This window comes from Drosophila takahashii, unplaced genomic scaffold (genome assembly GCF_030179915.1).
Source record: "Drosophila takahashii strain IR98-3 E-12201 unplaced genomic scaffold, DtakHiC1v2 scaffold_107, whole genome shotgun sequence".
NCBI lineage: Eukaryota > Metazoa > Arthropoda > Insecta > Diptera > Drosophilidae > Drosophila > Drosophila takahashii.
In genome coordinates, this window is record NW_027221622.1 from 1 (window position 1) to 24,883 (window position 24,883).

At 37.6% G+C, this 24,883-nt stretch overlaps 3 non-coding genes and 1 pseudogene across 3 annotated transcripts; all 4 read left to right on the forward strand.

Moving 5' to 3' along the window:
- The first annotated feature begins 132 nt into the window (after window positions 1–132).
- Window positions 133–4,057, forward strand: LOC138914092 (large subunit ribosomal RNA). The gene has a single exon (XR_011419976.1). It is a non-coding gene; the product is annotated as a large subunit ribosomal RNA (ribosomal RNA).
- Window positions 4,058–9,490: 5,433 nt separating this feature from the next.
- Window positions 9,491–11,485, forward strand: LOC138914095 (small subunit ribosomal RNA). The gene has a single exon (XR_011419978.1). It is a non-coding gene; the product is annotated as a small subunit ribosomal RNA (ribosomal RNA).
- A 623-nt stretch (window positions 11,486–12,108) lies between these two features.
- Window positions 12,109–12,287, forward strand: LOC138914091 (5.8S ribosomal RNA). Its single transcript, XR_011419975.1, has one exon. It is a non-coding gene; the product is annotated as a 5.8S ribosomal RNA (ribosomal RNA).
- Window positions 12,288–12,685: 398 nt separating this feature from the next.
- On the forward strand, window positions 12,686–15,451 carry LOC138914093 (large subunit ribosomal RNA; annotated as a pseudogene).
- Window positions 15,452–24,883: the final 9,432 nt, after the last annotated feature.

Sequence of the window (24,883 nt, forward strand, 5' to 3'; positions counted from 1 at the left end):
TGACAATATTATTATTCTTCGTAATTCGTTACAAATATGCCATTAATATATATATACGTCAGCTTTAAACGAATTTAATAAAATGTTTTTATCATTATATATAAAGAATTAATTGCAAATAAAAGTTATATACAACCTCAACTCATATGGGACTACCCCTGAATTTAAGCATATTAATTAGGGGAGGAAAAGAAACTAACAAGGATTTTCTTAGTAGCGGCGAGCGAAAGAAATCAGTTCAGCACTAAGTCACTTTGTCTATATGGCAAATGTGAGATGCAGTGTATGGAGCGTCAATATTCAGTATGAGAAATTAACGATTTAAGTCCTTCTTAAATGAGGCCATTTACCCATAGAGGGTGCCAGGCCCGTATAACGTTAATGATTACTAGATGATGTTTCCAGAGTCGTGTTGCTTGATAGTGCAGCACTAAGTGGGTGGTAAACTCATCTAAAACTAACTATATAACATGAGACCGATAGTAAAACAAGTACCGTGAGGGAAAGTTGAAAAGAACTCTGAATAGAGAGTTAAACAGTACGTGAAACTGCTTAGAGGTTAAGCCCGATGAACCTGAATATCCGTTATGGAAAATTCATCATTAAATTGTAATATTTAAACAATATTATGATAATATTGTGCATTTTTTCCATATAAGGACATTGTAATCTATTAGCATACCAAATTTATCATAAAATATAACTTATAGTTTATTCAAATTAAATTGCTTGCATTTTAACACAGAATAATGTTATTATTTGATAAGTGCTGATAGATTTATATGAATACAGTGCGTTAATTTTTCGGAATTATATAATGGCATGATTATCATTGATTTTTTGTGTTTATTATATGCACTTGTAGGATTAACAATGCGAAAGATTCAGGATACCTTCGGGACCCGTCTTGAAACACGGACCAAGGAGTCTAACATATGTGCAAGTTATTGGGATATAAACCTAATAGCGTAATTAACTTGACTAATAATGGGATTAGTTTTTTAACTATTTATAGCTAATTACACAATCCCGGGCGTTCTATATAGTTATGTATAATGATATTTATATTATTATGCCTCTAACTGGAACGTACCTTGAGCATATATGCTGTGACCCGAAAGATGGTGAACTATACTTGATCAGTTGAAGTCAGGGAAACCTGATGGAAGACCGAAACAGTTCTGACGTGCAAATCGATTGTCAGAATTGAGTATAGGGGCGAAAGACCAATCGAACCATCTAGTAGCTGGTTCCTTCCGAAGTTTCCCTCAGGATAGCTGGTGCATTTAATATTATATAAAATAATCTTATCTGGTAAAGCGAATGATTAGAGGCCTTAGGGTCGAAACGATCTTAACCTATTCTCAAACTTTAAATGGGTAAGAACCTTAACTTTCTTGATATGAAGTTTAAGGTTATGATATAATGTGCCCAGTGGGCCACTTTTGGTAAGCAGAACTGGCGCTGTGGGATGAACCAAACGTAATGTTACGGTGCCAAATTAACAACTCATGCAGATACCATGAAAGGCGTTGGTTGCTTAAAACAGCAGGACGGTGATCATGGAAGTCGAAAATCCGCTAAGGAGTGTGTAACAACTCACCTGCCGAAGCAACTAGCCCTTAAAATGGATGGCGCTTAAGTTGTATACCTATACATTACCGCTAAAGTAGATGATTTATATTACTTGTGATATAAATTTTGAAACTTTAGTGAGTAGGAAGGTACAATGGTATGCGTAGAAGTGTTTGGCGTAAGCCTGCATGGAGCTGCCTTGGTACAGATCTTGGTGGTAGTAGCAAATAATCGAATGAGACCTTGGAGGACTGAAGTGGAGAAGGGTTTCGTGTGAACAGTGGTTGATCACGAGTTAGTCGGTCCTAAGTTCAAGCGAAAGCCGAAAATTTTCAAGTAAAACCAAAACGCAATATATACATATCAATATAATATAATATACTTGAATAATTTTGAACTAAAGGGAATACGGTTCCAATTCCGTAACCTGTTGAGTATCCGTTTGTTATTATATGGGCCTCGTGCTCATCCTGGCAACAGGAACGACCATAAAGAAGCCGTCGAGAGATATCGGAAGAGTTTTCTTTCTGTTTTATAGCCGTACTACCATGGAAGTCTTTCGCAGAGAGATATGGTAGATGGGCTAGAAGAGCATGACATATACTGTTGTGTCGATATTTTCTCCTCGGACCTTGAAAATTTATGGTGGGGACACGCAAACTTCTCAACAGGCCGTACCATATCCGCAGCTGGTCTCCAAGGTGAAGAGTCTCTAGTCGATAGAATAATGTAGGTAAGGGAAGTCGGCAAATTAGATCCGTAACTTCGGGATAAGGATTGGCTCTGAAGATTGAGATAGTCGGGCTTGATTGGGAAACAATAACATGGTTTATGTGCTCGTTCTGGGTAAATAGAGTTTCTAGCATTTATGTTAGTTACTTGTTCCCCGGATAGTTAGTTACGTAGCCAATTGTGGAACTTTCTTGCTAAAATTTTTTCTTAAAGTATTCTTATACTAATTGGGTCAAACCAATTAGTTCTTATTAATTATAACGATTATCAATTAACAATCAATTCAGAACTGGCACGGACTTGGGGAATCCGACTGTCTAATTAAAACAAAGCATTGTGATGGCCCTAGCGGGTGTTGACACAATGTGATTTCTGCCCAGTGCTCTGAATGTCAAAGTGAAGAAATTCAAGTAAGCGCGGGTCAACGGCGGGAGTAACTATGACTCTCTTAAGGTAGCCAAATGCCTCGTCATCTAATTAGTGACGCGCATGAATGGATTAACGAGATTCCTACTGTCCCTATCTACTATCTAGCGAAACCACAGCCAAGGGAACGGGCTTGGAATAATACCGGGGAAAGAAGACCCTTTTGAGCTTGACTCTAATCTGGCAGTGTAAGGAGACATAAGAGGTGTAGAATAAGTGGGAGATATTAGACTTCGGTTTGGTATCGTCAATGAAATACCACTACTCTTATTGTTTCCTTACTTACTTGATTAAATGGAACGTGTATCATTTCCTAGCCATTATACGGATATATTTATTATATATATATATATATGATCAAAGTATCACGAGTTTGTTATATAATCGCAAACAAATTCTTTAATAAAACGGTGCATTTATGTATTTTTGATTTGAAAATTTGGTATAACTCCAATTACTCAGGTATGATCCAATTCAAGGACATTGCCAGGTAGGGAGTTTGACTGGGGCGGTACATCTCTCAAATAATAACGGAGGTGTCCCAAGGCCAGCTCAGTGCGGACAGAAACCACACATAGAGCAAAAGGGCAAATGCTGACTTGATCTCGGTGTTCAGTACACACAGGGACAGCAAAAGCTCGGCCTATCGATCCTTTTGGTTTAAAGAGTTTTTAACAAGAGGTGTCAGAAAAGTTACCATAGGGATAACTGGCTTGTGGCGGCCAGCGTTCATAGCGACGTCGTTGTTTGATCCTTCGATGTCGGCTCTTCCTATCATTGTGAAGCAAAATTCACCAAGCGTTGGATTGTTCACCCATGCAAGGGAACGTGAGCTGGGTTTAGACCGTCGTGAGACAGGTTAGTTTTACCCTACTAATGACAAAACGTTGTTGCGACAGCATTCCTGCGTAGTACGAGAGGAACCGCAGGTACGGACCAATGGCACAATACTTGTTCGAGCGAACAGTGGTATGACGCTACGTCCGTTGGATTATGCCTGAACGCCTCTAAGGTCGTATCCGTGCTGGACTGCAATGATAAATAAGGGGCAATTTGCATTGTATGGCTTCTAAACCATTTAAAGTTTATAATTTACTTTATAAACGACAATGGATGTGATGCCAATGTAATTTGTAACATAGTAAATTGGGAGGATCTTCGATCACCTGATGCCGCGCTAGTTACATATAAAAGCATTATTTAATACAATGACAAAGCCTAGAATCAATTGTAAACGACTTTTGTAACAGGCAAGGTGTTGTAAGTGGTTGAGCAGCTGCCATACTGCGATCCACTGAAGCTTATCCTTTGCTTGATGATTCGATAATAAACATAAATTTAATTGTGTTTATTTTGTTTGGCTTTTTTAAGTCAGAATATATATATATATATAAAAATATATATATAAAATAATAATTATATTTAAATAATTTTTATTTAAATATATTTAACAATGGTAGCCATATGTATTGTCATCCTATTAGTGACGCGTATAAAAATTTTCTAAGTCCGAACATGCAAATAAGAGACATATGCAAGTATATGTACTTCTTAAGGTAGCCAACTGAATCGTCATCCTATTAGTGACGTGTATACAAATATTCTAAGTCCGAACATACAAGTAAGAGACATATGCAAGTATATGTACCTCTTAAGGTAGCCAACTGAATCGTCATCCTATTAGTGACGTGTATAACAAATATTCTAAGTCCGAACATACAAGTAAGAGACATATGCAAGTATATGTACCTCTTAAGGTAGCCAACTGAATCGTCATCCTATTAGTGACGTGTATAAAAATATTCTAAGTCCGAACATACAAATAAGAGACATATGCAAGTATATGTACCTCTTAAGGTAGCCAACTGAATCGTCATCCTATTAGTGACGTGTATAAAAATATTCTAAGTCCGAACATACAAGTAAGAGACATATGCAAGTATATGTACCTCTTAGGTAGCCAACTGAATCGTCATCCTATTAGTGACGTGTATAAAAATATTCTAAGTCCGAACATACAAGTAAGAGACATATGCAAGTCAATGTTCCTCTTAAAATAGATGATTGAATCGTCATCCTATTAGTGACGTGTATAAAAATATTCCAAGTCCAAACATGAGTTATATGGATATGAAAATAATATTAAGTTCTAGTATGGATATGAAAAAAATGAGTTATATGGATATGGGAAAAATAAAAAGTTCTAGTATGGATATGAAAAAAATGAGTTATGTGGATATGGGAAAAATAATAATTTCTAGTATGGATATGTAAAAAAATGAGTTATATGGATATGGAAAAGAATACATAGTTCTAGTATGGATATGGAAAAATGAGTTATATGAATATGGGAAAAATGATAAGTTCTAGTATGGATATGAAAAAATATTGAGTTATATGGATATTAAAGAAATAATAAGTTCTAGTATGGATATGGAATAAAATGAGTTATATAGATATGGCAAAAAATTTAATGTTCTAGTATGGATATGAAAAAAATTAGTTATATGAATATGGAAAATTTATAAGTTCTAGTATGGATATGGGAAAAATAATAAGTTCTAGTATGGATATAAAAAATATTGAGTTATATGGATATTAAAGAAATAATAAGTTCTAGTATGGATATGGAAAAAAATTAGTTATATTGATATGCTAAATAATGAGTTATATGCATATGGGAAAAATACTAAGTTGTAGTATGGATATGGGAAGAATACTGAGTTCTAGTATGGATATGGGAAAAATAATCAGTTCTAGTATGGATATGAAAAAATATGAGTTTTATGGATATTGAAGAGATAATAAGCTCTAGTATGGATATGGAAAAAATTAATTATATTGTAATAGTAAATAATAAGTTATATGGATATAGGAAGAAAATTAGGTTCTAGTATGGATATGAAAAAAATTAGTTCTATGGATATGGGAAAAATAAAAAGTTCTGGTATGGATATGGAAAAATATTAAGTTATATGGATATTAAAGAAATAATAAGTTCTAGTATGGATATGGAATAAAATGAGTTATATAGATATGGCAAAAATATAATGTTCTAGTATGGATATGAAAAAAATTAGTTATATGAATATGGGAAAATTTATAAGTTCTAGTATGGATATGGGAAAAAGAATAAGTTCTAGTATGGATATGAAAAAATATTGAGTTATATGAATATTAAAGAAATAATAAGTTCTAGTATGAATATGGAAAAATATTATTTATATTGATATGGTAAATAATGATTTATATGGATATGGGATAAATACTAAATTCTAGTGTGGATATGGATAATTATATAGATATAGAACAAAAAATAAGTTATATGGATATGGTGGCATCAGTACGAAATATGCCCAATTTACATACACCGGAGCCGCAGTACGATAAATACCCAATATTTAGACGTCGTGGCCAAAAACATATATAGGGAGGCAGTGCTCGCCGACCGGCGTATTGTTCAAAATTTATGTTTATCATATTATTTTGGCAATGCTATATATAAATGATATCTTATACATATAATTCAATTATAGCGATATGGAAATACCATATTATATGTATAAAGAAAAAAAATGTATAATAAAATATACATTGACATACAAATATGGCTAGTTGTATGGATATGCCGTATTCATTATATGGATACGGCATATAGATTATATAAATATGACCAAAAAATATTTTATATTGATATGGCAAATAAAGAATTACTTGAATATGGAAATAAAAGAAGTTATATTGATATGGAAGAAAATAATGAGTCATATAGATATGTTGGCATCAGTACGAAATATGCCCAATTTACATACACCGGGGCCGCAGTACGAAAAATACCCAATATTTAGACGTCGTGGCCAAAAACATATATAGGGAGGCAGTGCTCGCCGACCGGCCGTATTGTTCAAAATTTATGTTTATCATATTATTTTGGCAATGCTATATATAAATGATATCTTATACATATAATTCAATTATAGCGATATGGAAATACCATATTATATGTATAAAGAAAAAAAATGTATAATAAAATATACATTGACATACAAATATGGCTAGTTGTATGGATATGCCGTATTCATTATATGGATACGGCATATAGATTATATAAATATGACCAAAAAATATTTTATATTGATATGGCAAATAAAGAAATTACTTGAATATGGAAATAAAAGAAGTTATATTGATATGGAAGAAAATAATGAGTCATATAGATATGTTGGCATCAGTACGAAATATGCCCAATTTACATACACCGGGGCCGCAGTACGAAAAATACCCAATATTTAGACGTCGTGGCCAAAAACATATATAGGGAGGCAGTGCTCGCCGACCGGCCGTATTGTTCAAAATTTATGTTTATCATATTATTTTGGCAATGCTATATATAAATGATATCTTATACATATAATTCAATTATAGCGATATGGAAATACCATATTATATGTATAAAGAAAAAAAATGTATAATAAAATATACATTGACATACAAATATGGCTAGTTGTATGGATATGCCGTATTCATTATATGGATACGGCATATAGATTATATAAATATGACCAAAAAATATTTTATATTGATATGGCAAATAAAGAAATTACTTGAATATGGAAATAAAAGAAGTTATATTGATATGGAAGAAAATAATGAGTCATATAGATATGTTGGCATCAGTACGAAATATGCCCAATTTACATACACCGGGGCCGCAGTACGAAAAATACCCAATATTTAGACGTCGTGGCCAAAAACATATATAGGGAGGCAGTGCTCGCCGACCGGCCGTATTGTTCAAAATTTATGTTTATCATATTATTTTGGCAATGCTATATATAAATGATATCTTATACATATAATTCAATTATAGCGATATGGAAATACCATATTATATGTATAAAGAAAAAAAATGTATAATAAAATATACATTGACATACAAATATGGCTAGTTGTATGGATATGCCGTATTCATTATATGGATACGGCATATAGATTATATAAATATGACCAAAAAATATTTTATATTGATATGGCAAATAAAGAAATTACTTGAATATGGAAATAAAAGAAGTTATATTGATATGGAAGAAAATAATGAGTCATATAGATATGTTGGCATCAGTACGAAATATGCCCAATTTACATACACCGGGGCCGCAGTACGAAAAATACCCAATATTTAGACGTCGTGGCCAAAAACATATATAGGGAGGCAGTGCTCGCCGACCGGCCGTATTGTTCAAAATTTATGTTTATCATATTATTTTGGCAATGCTATATATAAATGATATCTTATACATATAATTCAATTATAGCGATATGGAAATACCATATTATATGTATAAAGAAAAAAAATGTATAATAAAATATACATTGACATACAAATATGGCTAGTTGTATGGATATGCCGTATTCATTATATGGATACGGCATATAGATTATATGGATATGACCAAAAAATAATTCATAAAGAAATTATATGAATATGGCAGAAATAATTGGTTATATTAATATGATCAAATAATACTTTATATAAAAAAGTGAATATCTTTGGTTGGGTGGCAAAGAGAATTAAATATGCCCGATATATAGACGTCGTGGCCAAAAACTACTATAGGGTGAAGTGCTTGTCTGTTGGTCTATATATATACATATAATATTTTATGCGTACACATTATTATTATAGATAGTTAATATCTATCGTATGGGTGGCAAACGGAATTAAATAATTTCGATATTTAGACGTCGTGGCCAAAAACTACTATAGGATGGTCAGTGGTTGTCCACCAATTAATTATTGAACAAACCATATGAATATCATATGCTGTTGTCAATATAATGTATATCAATAATAATAAAAAATAAGGATGGTACAGTAAGTAGTCCATCTACTATTGAACAAAATATAGTATAATATATACTTTTGTTATCAATAGAACAACATATATTAAAATCAAAATATTATCCGTATAAATTTGTTTCTTAAATGAAATTAAGACTTGGCTACGCGGTTAATATTATAAACCCATGATAATAAGGTGAAACAGAGGTCAAGTTTCTATTATATATAGAATAACAAATTGTTTCCGACTTTTATCGTTAATCTTTGGTGGCAGGTATATATGATAATTTATATTAAATTATTATATCCCCTGTCGTTTGGGCACAGAGTATCGCTTGCCGGTACAATGTGTTTACAAAAAGCATTATAATAAAATATAATTGCAATATTAGTGATCAAAATAATTTCATATGCGCTCGGTTTTATATCATATATTACCAGAGAGTTATATGGAAAAGATAAATTTTAAATTTATCATCAAAATGCAAATGATTTAACTCAATATTTATATTGGTTAAACAAAAATTGTACATGTGTGGATACAATAATTATGTATGTTGAACAAAAATGATATTTTAGAATGAAATATGTATATATAATATAATAAAAACTTATAGAAAGAACAATATATATTGAAAATTGTGTTATAAAAAAGTTGTACTTTTTCTTTAACATCAATTATAAACTTGTTATATTAGTGGCGAAACAAGTAAAAATTAAAGAACGTATACGAATGCCATATAAAAATGGCCGTATTCGAATTAAAATAGAATTATTTCACAAAGCAAAAAAAAAATATTGAATTAAAATCAATATTTAAGAAAAACCGAACATATAAAATGGAAATAAAATCTATTATATTTATATTACTAATTTCTATTCAAAAAATATGAATGAAATATGAACGAAAACATTATTCTGGTTGATCCTGCCAGTAGTTATATGCTTGTCTCAAAGATTAAGCCATGCATGTCTAAGTACACACGAATTAAAAGTGAAACCGCAAAAGGCTCATTATATCAGTTATGGTTCCTTAGATCGTTAACAGTTACTTGGATAACTGTGGTAATTCTAGAGCTAATACATGCAATTAAAACATGAACCTTATGGGACATGTGCTTTTATTAGGCTAAAACCAAGCGATCGCAAGATCGTTATATTGGTTGAACTCTAGATAACATGCAGATCGTATGGTCTTGTACCGACGACAGATCTTTCAAATGTCTGCCCTATCAACTTTTGATGGTAGTATCTAGGACTACCATGGTTGCAACGGGTAACGGGGAATCAGGGTTCGATTCCGGAGAGGGAGCCTGAGAAACGGCTACCACATCTAAGGAAGGCAGCAGGCGCGTAAATTACCCACTCCCAGCTCGGGGAGGTAGTGACGAAAAATAACAATACAGGACTCATATCCGAGGCCCTGTAATTGGAATGAGTACACTTTAAATCCTTTAACAAGGACCAATTGGAGGGCAAGTCTGGTGCCAGCAGCCGCGGTAATTCCAGCTCCAATAGCGTATATTAAAGTTGTTGCGGTTAAAACGTTCGTAGTTGAACTTGTGCTTCATACGGGTAGTACAACTTACAATTGTGGTTAGTACTATACCTTTATGTATGTAAGCGTATTACCGGTGGAGTTCTTATATGTGTTTAAATACTTGTATTTTTTCATATGTTCCTCCTATTTAAAAACCTGCATTAGTGCTCTTAAACGAGTGTTATTGTGGGCCGGTACAATTACTTTGAACAAATTAGAGTGCTTAAAGCAGGCTTCAAATGCCTGAATATTCTGTGCATGGGATAATGAAATAAGACCTCTGTTCTGCTTTCATTGGTTTTCAGATCAAGAGGTAATGATTAATAGAAGCAGTTTGGGGGCATTAGTATTACGACGCGAGAGGTGAAATTCTTGGACCGTCGTAAGACTAACTTAAGCGAAAGCATTTGCCAAAGATGTTTTCATTAATCAAGAACGAAAGTTAGAGGTTCGAAGGCGATCAGATACCGCCCTAGTTCTAACCATAAACGATGCCAGCTAGCAATTGGGTGTAGCTACTTTTATGGCTCTCTCAGTCGCTTCCCGGGAAACCAAAGCTTTTGGGCTCCGGGGGAAGTATGGTTGCAAAGCTGAAACTTAAAGGAATTGACGGAAGGGCACCACCAGGAGTGGAGCCTGCGGCTTAATTTGACTCAACACGGGAAAACTTACCAGGTCCGAACATAAGTGTGTAAGACAGATTGATAGCTCTTTCTCGAATCTATGGGTGGTGGTGCATGGCCGTTCTTAGTTCGTGGAGTGATTTGTCTGGTTAATTCCGATAACGAACGAGACTCAAATATATTAAATAGATATCTTCAGGATTATGGTGTTGAAGCTTATATAGCCTTCATTCATGGTGGCAGTAAAATGTTTATTGTGTTTGAATGTGTTTATATAAGTGGAGCCGTACCTGTTGGTTTGTCCCATTATAAGGACACTAGCTTCTTAAATGGACAAATTGCGTCTAGCAATAATGAGATTGAGCAATAACAGGTCTGTGATGCCCTTAGATGTCCTGGGCTGCACGCGCGCTACAATGAAAGTATCAACGTGTATTTCCTAGACCGAGAGGTCCGGGTAAACCGCTGAACCACTTTCATGCTTGGGATTGTGAACTGAAACTGTTCACATGAACTTGGAATTCCCAGTAAGTGTGAGTCATTAACTCGCATTGATTACGTCCCTGCCCTTTGTACACACCGCCCGTCGCTACTACCGATTGAATTATTTAGTGAGGTCTCCGGACGTGATCACTGTGACGCCTTGTGTGTTACGGTTGTTTCGCAAAAGTTGACCGAACTTGATTATTTAGAGGAAGTAAAAGTCGTAACAAGGTTTCCGTAGGTGAACCTGCGGAAGGATCATTATTGTATAATATCCTTACCGTTAATAAAAAAATTTGTTAATACAAATTTAATACAAATTACCAATATATATATATATATACATAATAATTATAATAATAATTATACCAAAAATATGATCTTAAAAGTAAAAGATCAAATAAATTTCGAACAAGCAAATCGAAATATTGTAATAATATAATATTATTACAAATAAATTAAATAGAAACAAACATAAAATTCGAACAAGCAAATCGAATTATTAATATAATAAAATATATTTTATATATTTATTATAAACTTTTGTGTGTATATGGACCATAATATACACGCGTTGCGAGATGTATTGGCCAACTAATTTGATGATGATCATACATTGGATAATGCAACAACCTAAAATATACAATGTTGTACCTGGTTTCAGGTTAATGTTTTATATAAAATTATCAATATATATTAACAAACAAATGCCATTACAAATAATACTTTGATATATATTGTTTATATAAAACTAAGACATTTCGCAGCATTTATTTTAGGTATATAAATACATTTATTGAAGGAATTGATATATGCCAGTAAAATGGTGTATTTTTAATTTCTTTCAATAAAAACATATTTGACCAAATTTAAAACCAATATTATAAAACTCTAAGCGGTGGATCACTCGGCTCATGGGTCGATGAAGAACGCAGCAAACTGTGCGTCATCGTGTGAACTGCAGGACACATGAACATCGACATTTTGAACGCATATCGCAGTCCATGCTGTTATGTACTTTAATTAATTTTATAGTGCTGCTTGGACTACATATGGTTGAGGGTTGTAAGACTATGCTAATTAAGTTGTTTATACAAATTTTATAATAAAATTTTATAAGCATATGGTATATTATTGGATAAAAATAATTTAATTATTTTATTCATAATATTAACAAATATATGAAAAACATTATCTCACAATAGTAATTAAACTTTGAGAAAAACGAAGAGGAATATTTTCTTTTTCAATCAAATAATACTGAGAAATGTCTAGCATAAAATATTATCTAGAATTGTCTCTTATTAATGATTTGAAATATGAAAAACGTTGACAATATTATTATTCTTCGTTAATTCGTTACAAATAAATGCCATTAATATATATATACGTCAGCTTTAAACGAATTTAATAAAATGTTTTATCATTATATATAAAGAATTAATTGCAAATAAAAGTTATATACAACCTCAACTCATATGGGACTACCCCCTGAATTTAAGCATATTAATTAGGGGAGGAAAAGAAACTAACAAGGATTTTCTTAGTAGCGGCGAGCGAAAAGAAATCAGTTCAGCACTAAGTCACTTTGTCTATATGGCAAATGTGAGATGCAGTGTATGGAGCGTCAATATTCTAGTATGAGAAATTAACGATTTAAGTCCTTCTTAAATGAGGCCATTTACCCATAGAGGGTGCCAGGCCCGTATAACGTTAATGATTACTAGATGATGTTTCCAAAGAGTCGTGTTGCTTGATAGTGCAGCACTAAGTGGGTGGTAAACTCCATCTAAAACTAAATATAACCATGAGACCGATAGTAAACAAGTACCGTGAGGGAAAGTTGAAAAGAACTCTGAATAGAGAGTTAAACAGTACGTGAAACTGCTTAGAGGTTAAGCCCGATGAACCTGAATATCCGTTATGGAAAATTCATCATTAAAATTGTAATATTTAAACAATATTATGATAATAGTGTGCATTTTTTCCATATAAGGACATTGTAATCTATTAGCATACCAAATTTATCATAAAATATAACTTATAGTTTATTCAAATTAAATTGCTTGCATTTTAACACAGAATAAATGTTATTAATTTGATAAAGTGCTGATAGATTTATATGAATACAGTGCGTTAATTTTTCGGAATTATATAATGGCATGATTATCATTGATTTTTGTGTTTATTATATGCACTTGTAGGATTAACAATGCGAAAGATTCAGGATACCTTCGGGACCCGTCTTGAAACACGGACCAAGGAGTCTAACATATGTGCAAGTTATTGGGATATAAACCTAATAGCGTAATTAACTTGACTAATAATGGGATTAGTTTTTTAACTATTTATAGCTAATTAACACAATCCCGGGGCGTTCTATATAGTTATGTATAATGATATTTATATTATTTATGCCTCTAACTGGAACGTACCTTGAGCATATATGCTGTGACCCGAAAGATGGTGAACTATACTTGATCAGGTTGAAGTCAGGGGAAACCCTGATGGAAGACCGAAACAGTTCTGACGTGCAAATCGATTGTCAGAATTGAGTATAGGGGCGAAAGACCAATCGAACCATCTAGTAGCTGGTTCCTTCCGAAGTTTCCCTCAGGATAGCTGGTGCATTTTAATATTATATAAAATAATCTTATCTGGTAAAGCGAATGATTAGAGGCCTTAGGGTCGAAACGATCTTAACCTATTCTCAAACTTTAAATGGGTAAGAACCTTAACTTTCTTGATATGAAGTTTAAGGTTATGATATAATGTGCCCAGTGGGCCACTTTTGGTAAGCAGAACTGGCGCTGTGGGATGAACCAAACGTAATGTTACGGTGCCCAAATTAACAACTCATGCAGATACCATGAAAGGCGTTGGTTGCTTAAAACAGCAGGACGGTGATCATGGAAGTCGAAATCCGCTAAGGAGTGTGTAACAACTCACCTGCCGAAGCAACTAGCCCTTAAAATGGATGGCGCTTAAGTTGTATACCTATACATTACCGCTAAAGTAGATGATTTATATTACTTGTGATATAAATTTTGAAACTTTAGTGAGTAGGAAGGTACAATGGTATGCGTAGAAGTGTTTGGCGTAAGCCTGCATGGAGCTGCCATTGGTACAGATCTTGGTGGTAGTAGCAAATAATCGAATGAGACCTTGGAGGACTGAAGTGGAGAAGGGTTTCGTGTGAACAGTGGTTGATCACGAGTTAGTCGGTCCTAAGTTCAAGGCGAAAGCCGAAAATTTTCAAGTAAAACCAAAAACGCAATATATACAAATCAAGCTAATATAATATACTTGAATAATTTTGAACGAAAGGGAATACGGTTCCAATTCCGTAACCTGTTGAGTATCCGTTTGTTATTAAATATGGGCCTCGTGCTCATCCTGGCAACAGGAACGACCATAAAGAAGCCGTCGAGAGATATCGGAAGAGTTTTCTTTTCTGTTTTATAGCCGTACTACCATGGAAGTCTTTCGCAGAGAGATATGGTAGATGGGCTAGAAGAGCATGACATATACTGTTGTGTCGATATTTTCTCCTCGGACCTTGAAAATTTATGGTGGGGACACGCAAACTTCTCAACAGGCCGTACCAATATCCGCAGCTGGTCTCCAAGGTGAAGAGTCTCTAGTCGATAGAATAATGTAGGTAAGGGAAGTCGGCAAATTAGATCCGTAACTTCGGGATAAGGATTGGCTCTGAAGATTGAGATAGTCGGGCTTGATTGGGAAACAATAACATGGTTTATGTGCTTCGTTCTGGGTAAATAGAGTTTCTAGCATTTATGTTAGTTACTTGTTCCCCGGATAGTTAGTTACGTAGCCAATTGTGGAACTTTCTTGCTAAAATTTTTAAGAATACTAATTGGGTCAAACCAATTAGTTCTTATTAATTATAACGATTATCAATTAACAATCAATTCAGAACTGGCACGGACTTGGGGAATCCGACTGTCTAATTAAAACAAAGCATTGTGATGGCCCTAGCGGGTGTTGACACAATGTGATTTCTGCCCAGTGCTCTGAATGTCAAAGTGAAGAAATTCAAGTAAGCGCGGGTCAACGGCGGGAGTAACTATGACTCTCTTAAGGTAGCCAAATGCCTCGTCATCTAATTAGTGACGCGCATGAATGGATTAACGAGATTCCTACTGTCCCTATCTACTCGTCGATTTTGGATTGCTCGAGTGAGCAGACGTGTGTTTTCGTGCGCTCCGTTAGTTAATTCAAAAACAACAGTCCCCGGTTAGCTACATAGCTGAAACTAGCACCAAAATTCGTGTTTATTGCCTGTGAAAACGTTTTCGGTTTTTTTCTGCATGAAAAACTGTGCGGTTGAGTGATATTTCGCGTTTTTCATTTTGTGAATTTTGTTTTCATATTTGCCTCATTTAGGCATATTTTATTTGACAGTTGTCTGAAAGGTAATTGTGACTTTGCTATTTGTCATATATTTGGTACGGAAATTGGATAAAGATCAGCAAAATAGAGTCGGGGTTCCATCCAATATGGATGTTAGCGAGTCTGGGAGTGAACATGGGAGCAGCCGCAGTTCAGCCCGTGGAAGGACCGTGCGCGCTAGGGGAAAACGCAGTATGGGGCCGCCGAGAGATGCATCACGGGCAAAGGTTCCAGCTATTGGTGGGACAAAGGACACGCCAGTGTCTTTAGATGAAGAAAATGAGCCATTATGGATGGAGATGCCGAGTGCTGCTGCGATTGCCGCAAGTTCAGCTGACCCTGTGAATGCTGCTCTGAACGCCGCTGAAAACGCCGCTGCGACTATTGACGCCCCAGATACTGCACCCATTGTTACTCCAGATATTCCGGTAGTCTCCATCATGGAGAAGGTAAAGATGGGAAGCGGTGCCATAGCACGAGAATTGGCGGACATCCGGACCTCGTTCGCGAAAGTATTGGTTGCCTCGACGACCAGCTCAAAACTGGCTGGAAAAATCCAGAATAATTTCAACAGGTATGAGGAGATTATCAGTGCTATGATGATTCACATTGGAGTCCTCGAGGATCGTGCAAGCAGACAACCAACGCCAACACCGGTCGTCTCGGCTGCCTCCTATGCAACTACTGCTGCAAGAGGCGCGCATCTTGTTGGCCAACCTGCTCCCCCCGTAGCCGCACCACGGAGCGTGAACATTCGCGAAACGTGGTCAGCGGTCGTTGCCGGCGACGATCCCACCCTCTCGGGAAGGCAGATTGCGGACAAAATCCGCAAGGAGGTTGCGCCCGCCCTGGGCGTTAGGGTTCATGAGGTGCGTGAGCTGAAGAGAGGCGGTGCTATTATTCGCACGCCATCTCGAGCAGAAATGACCAAAGTTGTCGCATCTGCAAAGTTCGCTGAGGTGGGCCTTAAGGTGTCGAGAAATCCGATTATAAAACCTCGGGTGATTGTGCAAGACGTTGACACCACCATAGGACACGAGGAATTTATGCTGGAACTCAAAGAGAAAAACTTTGAGGATTGGTCGATGAAGCAGTTTCAGAAAGCGGTGGTTTTGACCACAAAGCCCTGGTCTACTGCCAACGGTGCCACAATTAACGTGACACTGGAAGTAGACGACCAGGCGCTGAGCCTTCTAGATGGTGGCAGAGTTTACATCAAGTGGTTCTCTTATCGCTGTCGGCGGCAAGTGCGCACCTACGCTTGCCATAATTGCCTGGGATTCGACCACAAGATTGACAACTGCAGGTATACGAAGCAGGTCTGCCGTCAGTGCGGACAGGATGGCCACAAAGCGGTACAATGTTGTAACCCGGTGGATTGCCGTAACTGCCGGCATAAAGGGCTTCCCTCAGGACATTATATGCTCTCGGGAGGTTGCCCGATATACGGCGCGGTGATAGCAAGGGTGCAAGCTAGACATTAATATGTTCAGCTTCATCCAAGCAAATTGTGGCAAAGGCCGTTGCGCTTTCATCGAGCTTGCCAAGCAGGTGAGAGATGCTGGCCACCTGTTCGCACTAGTCCAGGAGCCCTACGTGGACACAGCTGGAAGAATGACTGGACTCCCTGGAGGGATGAGGGTCTTCGCAGACAAGAGGAGGAAAGCCGCAATCATAGTGGATGATGCAAATGCCATCTGCATGCCCATCGAGAGCCTGACGACGGAGTACGGAGTGTGCGTGAGTGTCACGGGAAGATACGGCACTATCTTTCTGGCCTCCGCATACTGCCGGCATAGAGCTGCTCTGGAGCCCTACACCGACTACCTGGATTCGGTCCTGCTGCTGGCCAGCACGACACCGACAATCCTTGGAATAGATGCTAACGCCGTGTCCCCCATGTGGTTTAGTAAATCTCCACCCAACTCTGGAGATAGTCATCGTCGCGAACGGGGACAGCACTTGACCGAGTGGATCATTGCAAGCGGTGCCTGTGTGCTCAACACAGCCAGCCAGGTGTTCACGTTCGATAATATTCGCTCCAGTAGTGATATCGACGTGACCTTCGCCAACGACGCAGCGCGAGCATGGGCTATGTTCGAATGGAGAGTCGACTTCTGGGATCTCAGTGACCACAACATTATCACTGTTGAGGTTACTCCAGATCCCAATAGGGCCGTTGAGAGCCTAGCTCCGGTACCGCAATGGAGACTCTCCAATGTAAGTTGGCGAAGATTCGGTGAGGAGCTAAGGAGTGCAGCAAGAGGTCTCGAGGAACTGGAGGAATCGCCGTTGGACGAACGAGTGTCTGCCCTCCGCTCTACCGTACAGGACGTGTGCGACAGAGTGATGGGGCGCAGGATGCCTGCAGAAAGGAGAAAAGTAATATGGTGGAATCCTGAACTGAGTACCAAACGCCAAGAGGTTCGGAGACTGAGGCGGAGGCTGCAGGAAGCTCGTCGGAGTGGTACCGATGATGCTGTGCAACTTGTTGCTGGTCTGAGGCTTGCTTCAGCCCAGTACAAGAAGCTTATCCTGACGACAAAGGAGCAAAACTGGCGGGACTTCGTGGGACGGCACAAAGATGATCCATGGGGGCACGTCTACCGAATATGCCGAGGCCGGAAGAAGACAACCGATCTCGGATGTCTTCGGTCGAACGGCGCGCTTATCGTAAATTGGCTCGACTGCGCAAACGTGCTTCTTCGCCACTTCTTTCCAGTTGCGGAGTCGACTGCACGCGTGGACGTACACCCTGGTGCCCCGCCAATTCTCGAATCCTTCGAGGTGGCGACCTGCGTCTCCAGGCTGAAAAGTCGGAGATCTCCGGGTATGGATGGCATCACGGGTGGCATCGTCAAGGAGGTATGGCGTGCCATTCCGGAGCACCTGACGTCGCTGTACTCTCGATGCCTCTCGGAAGGATACTTCCCTGACGAGTGGAAACACCCGAGAGTGATACCGCTGGTAAAGGGGCCCGACAAGGACAGGAGCGATCCTTCGTCCTATCGTGGCATATGCCTTTTGCCAGTGTTCGGAAAGGTGCTCGAAGGACTCATGGTGAATCGACTCAAGGATGTGCTACCGGATGGCTGCAGATGGCAATTTGGATTTCGGCCTGGACGCTGCGTGGAGGATGCCTGGAGGCATGCCACAACCACAGTTGACAACACCACGTCGCAATACGTCCTTGGAATTTTTGTCGATTTCAAGGGAGCATTCGACAATGTGGAGTGGAGCGCAGTGCTCGATCGGCTTGTCGACGTCGGCTGTCGTGAGATAAGCTTGTGGAAAAGCTATTTCTCCGGCCGAAGGGCAAGCATCATCAGCAGGTATGAAGCAGCCACAGTCTCGGTTACACGGGGCTGCCCGCAAGGGTCCATTAGTGGTCCATTCATTTGGAACCTTCTGATGGATGTGCTGCTTCAGCGCCTAGAGCCACATTGTGCTGTGAGCGCGTATGCAGATGATTTGCTACTTTTCGTTGACGGGAATTCCCGTGCTGATCTGGAGCGAAAAGGCGAGCAGTTGATGAGCATCGTGGGAGCCTGGGGATCTGAAGTTGGAGTGAGCGTGTCCACCAGCAAGACGGCAATCATGTTGCTGAAAGGGAAGCTTTCGCAACGAAGGAGACCAACGGTGCGTTTTGCTGGAGCAAGCCTACCGTATGTCGAAAAATACCGGTACCTGGGCATCTTAGTCGGCGAGCGGTTGAGTTTCCTCCCGCATATCTCGGCAATTCGAGATCGGCTGACTGGAGTCGCCGCGGGGCTAGCACGGGTGCTTCGAGTCGATTGGGGACTCAGTTCCCGCGCAAAGAGGACCATATATAGGGGACTCATGATGCCATGTGCACTCTTTGGTGCCTCGGTCTGGTACAAGGCGGTGAGTAGGGGTAAATCCCTAAAACTCCTCACCTCGTGCCAGAGGACCATCCTTTTGGGATGCCTACCGGTATGCCGCACAGTGTCCACCGTGGCACTGCAGGTGCTTGCTGGTGCTCCTCCAATGGATCTTGACGCTCATCGGTCTGCTTTGAAGTTCAAACTACGGAAGGAAATCCCCCTGGATACCAACGACTGGCTGCATGGACTGGATATGACCGGGATGAACTGGAAGGACAAGATGGCTCTGCTAGACGAGCGTCTGCTAAATGAGTGGCAGCTCAGATGGGATAGCGCGGATCACGGGCATGTGACTCGCGAATTCTTCCCAGAGGCAGCGTTTGTCTACAAGAGGAAAGACTTTGTCTTTACTCTAAAAGCCGGATTCTTACTGACAGGACACGGGTCGCTAAACGCATTCTTGCACGACAGGACTCTCAGCACCACGACCGCATGCTCATGTGGGGAGGTTGACGAGAGCTGGCTTCACGTGTTATGTGAATGCCGGCTGTACAATGAATTGCGTGACCTCGATGCTCTCGGAATTGTCCAGGACCAAGGAAGATGGATCGTCGCGGGAGTAGTAGAGACCCCAGAACGGATGCGTCTCCTAGAAGTTTTCGCGGATGCTGCCTTTTTAAGGCGAAGGATGGCTACGACGGATGGAAGGCGAACCACAGGCGCTGGGCTCTAGCCCAACTCACCCCTGCTGTGTGGCTAGCGGCGAAGAATTCTACCACAGCTTGTCATAGCTTGTCGTAGGAGGCGACTAATATGGCATGGGTGCCCCATCCGAGCTTGTCGGAGCTTAAGGGGTGAGGCCTACCGAGCCTGTAATTTCGGTACCACGGGTTGAGCAGTTCCAAGGCTGCTCATTGAGGTCGGCCCCCTAGTGGGAGTATCGTGGTGGCTGTGGTTGACACCCATATCGCGGGTAGAGCCTTCGGGCTCGACGTGGAGTTGCGTCATACAACTCGGGTGCTGTGACCCAAAGATCAGTAGGGATTTAGATAGATCCTGCTCCTCAGCAAGGGGGAATGCTTGCCCGACAAGTAAGCATTCAAATTGCTACCGGGGTGGTTGCTATGTACATAGCTATAGCTTCTAGTCCGGGGCGTTGGTCTGGCGCTTAACCTAGACACATTGCACTATACACTCACTTGTGGGTGTATAAGAGTGCCGTGGTTGTAATCCCTTCAGTGTGGAACACGCCACGTTAAATAAGCTTCGGAGGGATCCGATGGACACCTGTCCCTATCTACTATCTAGCGAAACCACAGCCAAGGGAACGGGCTTGGAATAATTAGCGGGGAAAGAAGACCCTTTTGAGCTTGACTCTAATCTGGCAGTGTAAGGAGACATAAGAGGTGTAGAATAAGTGGGAGATATTAGACTTCGGTTTGGTATCGTCAATGAAATACCACTACTCTTATTGTTTCCTTACTTACTTGATTAAATGGAACGTGTATCATTTCCTAGCCATTATACGGATATATTTATTATATCTTATGGTATTGGGTTTTGATGCAAGCTTCTTGATCAAAGTATCACGAGTTTGTTATATAATCGCAAACAAATTCTTTAATAAAACGGTGCATTTATGTATTTTTGATTTGAAAATTTGGTATAACTCCAATTACTCAGGTATGATCCAATTCAAGGACATTGCCAGGTAGGGAGTTTGACTGGGGCGGTACATCTCTCAAATAATAACGGAGGTGTCCCAAGGCCAGCTCAGTGCGGACAGAAACCACACATAGAGCAAAAGGGCAAATGCTGACTTGATCTCGGTGTTCAGTACACACAGGGACAGCAAAAGCTCGGCCTATCGATCCTTTTGGTTTAAAGAGTTTTTAACAAGAGGTGTCAGAAAAGTTACCATAGGGATAACTGGCTTGTGGCGGCCAAGCGTTCATAGCGACGTCGCTTTTTGATCCTTCGATGTCGGCTCTTCCTATCATTGTGAAGCAAAATTCACCAAGCGTTGGATTGTTCACCCATGCAAGGGAACGTGAGCTGGGTTTAGACCGTCGTGAGACAGGTTAGTTTTACCCTACTAATGACAAAACGTTGTTGCGACAGCATTCCTGCGTAGTACGAGAGGAACCGCAGGTACGGACCAATGGCACAATACTTGTTCGAGCGAACAGTGGTATGACGCTACGTCCGTTGGATTATGCCTGAACGCCTCTAAGGTCGTATCCGTGCTGGACTGCAATGATAAATAAGGGGCAATTTGCATTGTATGGCTTCTAAACCATTTAAAGTTTATAATTTACTTTATAAACGACAATGGATGTGATGCCAATGTAATTTGTAACATAGTAAATTGGGAGGATCTTCGATCACCTGATGCCGCGCTAGTTACATATAAAAGCATTATTTAATACAATGACAAAGCCTAGAATCAATTGTAAACGACTTTTGTAACAGGCAAGGTGTTGTAAGTGGTTGAGCAGCTGCCATACTGCGATCCACTGAAGCTTATCCTTTGCTTGATGATTCGATAATAAACATAAATTTAATTGTGTTTATTTTGTTTGGCTTTTTTAAGTCAGAATATATATATATATAAAATATATATATATAAAATAATAATTATATTTAAATAAATTTTATTTAAATATATTTAACAATGGTAGCCATATGTATCGTCATCCTATTAGTGACGCGTATAAAAATATTCTAAGTCCGAACATGCAAATAAGAGACATATGCAAGTATATGTACTTCTTAAGGTAGCCAACTGAATCGTCATCCTATTAGTGACGTGTATACAAATATTCTAAGTCCGAACATACAAGTAAGAGACATATGCAAGTATATGTACCTCTTAAGGTAGCCAACTGAATCGTCATCCTATTAGTGACGTGTATAAAAATATTCTAAGTCCGAACATACAAGTAAGAGACATATGCAAGTATATGTACCTCTTAAGGTAGCCAACTGAATCGTCATCCTATTAGTGACGTGTATAAAAATATTCTAAGTCCGAACATACAAGTAAGAGACATATGCAAGTATATGTACCTCTTAAGGTAGCCAACTGAATCGTCATCCTATTAGTGACGCGTATAAAAATATTCTAAGTCCGAACATGCAAATAAGAGACATATGCAAGTATATGTACCTCTTAAGGTAGCCAACTGAATCGTCATCCTATTAGTGACGTGTATAAAAATATTCTAAGTCCGAACATACAAGTAAGAGACATATGCAAGTATATGTACCTCTTAAGGTAGCCAACTGAATCGTCATCCTATTAGTGACGTGTATAAAAATATTCTAAGTCCGAACATACAAGTAAGAGACATATGCAAGTATATGTACCTCTTAAGGTAGCCAACTGAATCGTCATCCTATTAGTGACGTGTATAAAAATATTCCAAGTCCAAACATGAGTTATATGGATATGAAAATAATATTAAGTTCTAGTATGGATATGAAAAAAATGAGTTATATGGATATGGGAAAAATAACAAGTTCTAGTATGGATATGAAAAAAATGAGTTATGTGGATATGGGAAAAATAATAAGTTCTAGTATGGATATGAAAAAAAAATGAGTTATATGGATATGGAAAAGAATACAGAGTTCTAGTATGGATATGGAAAAATGAGTTATATGAATATGGGAAAAATGATAAGTTCTAGTATGGATATGAAAAAATATTGAGTTATATGGATATTAAAGAAATAATAAGTTCTAGTATGGATATGGAATAAAATGAGTTATCTAGATATGGCAAAAAATTTAATGTTCTAGTATGGATATGAAAAAAATTAGTTATATGAATATGGGAAAATTTATAAGTTCTAGTATGGATATGGGAAAAATAATAAGTTCTAGTATGGATATAAAAAAATATTGAGTTATATGGATATTAAAGAAATAATAAGTTCTAGTATGGATATGGAAAAAAATTAGTTATATTGATATGCTAAATAATGAGTTATATGCATATGGGAAAAATACTAAGTTGTAGTATGGATATGGGAAGAATACTGAGTTCTAGTATGGATATGGGAAAAATAATCAGTTCTAGTATGGATATGAAAAAATATTGAGTTTTATGGATATTGAAGAGATAATAAGCTCTAGTATGGATATGGAAAAAATTAATTATATTGTAATAGTAAATAATAAGTTATATGGATATAGGAAGAAAATTAGGTTCTAGTATGGATATGAAAAAAATTAGTTCTATGGATATGGGAAAAATAAAAAGTTCTGGTATGGATATGGAAAAATATTAAGTTATATGGATATTAAAGAAATAATAAGTTCTAGTATGGATATGGAATAAAATGAGTTATATAGATATGGCAAAAATATAATGTTCTAGTATGGATATGAAAAAAATTAGTTATATGAATATGGGAAAATTTATAAGTTCTAGTATGGATATGGGAAAAAGAATAAGTTCTAGTATGGATATGAAAAAATATTGAGTTATATGAATATTAAAGAAATAATAAGTTCTAGTATGAATATGGAAAAATATTATTTATATTGATATGGTAAATAATGATTTATATGGATATGGGATAAATACTAAATTCTAGTGTGGATATGGAAAAAACGAGTTATATGGATATGGGAAAAATAATAAGTTCAAGTATGGATATGGAAAAAAATTAGTTTAATAGTTATAGGTATGGAAAAAAATTAATTATATAGATATAGAACAAAAAATAAGTTATATGGATATGGTGGCATCAGTACGAAATATGCCCAATTTACATACACCGGAGCCGCAGTACGATAAATACCCAATATTTAGACGTCGTGGCCAAAAACATATATAGGGAGGCAGTGCTCGCCGACCGGCCGTATTGTTCAAAATTTATGTTTATCATATTATTTTGGCAATGCTATATATAAATGATATCTTATACATATAATTCAATTATAGCGATATGGAAATACCATATTATATGTATAAAGAAAAAAAATGTATAATAAAATATACATTGACATACAAATATGGCTAGTTGTATGGATATGCCGTATTCATTATATGGATACGGCATATAGATTATATAAATATGACCAAAAAATATTTTATATTGATATGGCAAATAAAGAAATTACTTGAATATGGAAATAAAAGAAGTTATATTGATATGGAAGAAAATAATGAGTCATATAGATATGTTGGCATCAGTACGAAATATGCCCAATTTACATACACCGGGGCCGCAGTACGAAAAATACCCAATATTTAGACGTCGTGGCCAAAAACATATATAGGGAGGCAGTGCTCGCCGACCGGCCGTATTGTTCAAAATTTATGTTTATCATATTATTTTGGCAATGCTATATATAAATGATATCTTATACATATAATTCAATTAAAGCGATA